At 57.7% G+C, this 1,004-nt stretch overlaps 1 protein-coding gene across 1 annotated transcript in view; it reads left to right on the plus strand.

Annotated features, from left to right (window-relative positions):
• BTBD16 (BTB (POZ) domain containing 16) overlaps window positions 1-1,004 on the plus strand; it is a 40,004-nt gene that overhangs the window by 15,266 nt on the left and 23,734 nt on the right. The window lies entirely within an intron of this gene.

The following is a 1,004-nucleotide window of genomic DNA, read 5'->3' on the forward strand; positions in this document are numbered from 1 at the left end:
ACCAAACTGTTTCTTTTCTTTTTTCTTATTTTTGATGTCAGAGAGGGAGAGGGAGAGAGAAACATCAATGATGAGAGAGAATCATGGATGGGCTGCCTCCTGCACACCCCCCACTGGGGATCGAGTCCACACCCTGCGCATGTGCCTGACGGGACTCGAACCCTGACCTCCTGGTCCGTAGGTCGACGCTCAGCCCCTGAGCCAGGCCCTCCCGGTGCCTTAGTCCTGATGTGCCCGGCGCCTGCCCTGGGCCATCAGCACCTGCGTCCCCGCCTGGCTGTGCCCCTGGGCAGCACCTGCCATGAGGAGCCGCTGCTCCGTCTGCTGAGCTCGTGGCCGGATGGCCCGTCCGCACCCACTGCCAGTCCTGCTGCGACGCCCCCCATGGGCCTCCTGGACGCATCGGAGTAAAGCCCCAGCCTCACAGGGGCCCATGTGCCACACGGGCTCAGGCAGCGAGGACGGCTCACAGGCGCCGTCTGTCCCACTAACGCTCCGTCGGCCTGGACCTAGGCCAGTGATGGCGAACCTTTTGAGCCCGGCGTGTCAGCATTTTGAAAAACCCTAACTGAACTCTGGTGCCGTGTCACACATAGAAATTTTTTGATATTTGCAACCACAGTAAAAGAAAGACTTATATTTTTGATATTTATTTTATCTATTTAAATGCCATTTAACAAAGAAAAATCAACCAAACAAAATGAGTTCGGGTGTCACCTCTGACATGCGTGTCATAGGTTCGCCATCACTGGCCTAAGAGGTCAGATTTATGTTTAGGTTTGTGTAAAGGCAACACGCGTTCATAGGTTCGCCATCACTGGTCTAGGAGGAGCCCCGCCTGGAAACCGCGGAGCCCGCCCCATGCACGGTGCATCCGGGCCGGCAGCCAGGGCGCAAGGCAGGGCCCCAACGCCCGCCGCCTGGCATCTCTCCGCCTGCGATGACGGTGGTGTTTGCCAGGGCGGCTGAGCTCATGGGCATCGCCCATCATTTCCACACTCTGA

The sequence above is a fragment of the Myotis davidii genome, unplaced genomic scaffold (genome assembly GCF_000327345.1).
Source record: "Myotis davidii unplaced genomic scaffold, ASM32734v1 scaffold1055, whole genome shotgun sequence".
In the NCBI taxonomy this organism is placed as follows: Eukaryota; Metazoa; Chordata; class Mammalia; order Chiroptera; family Vespertilionidae; genus Myotis; species Myotis davidii.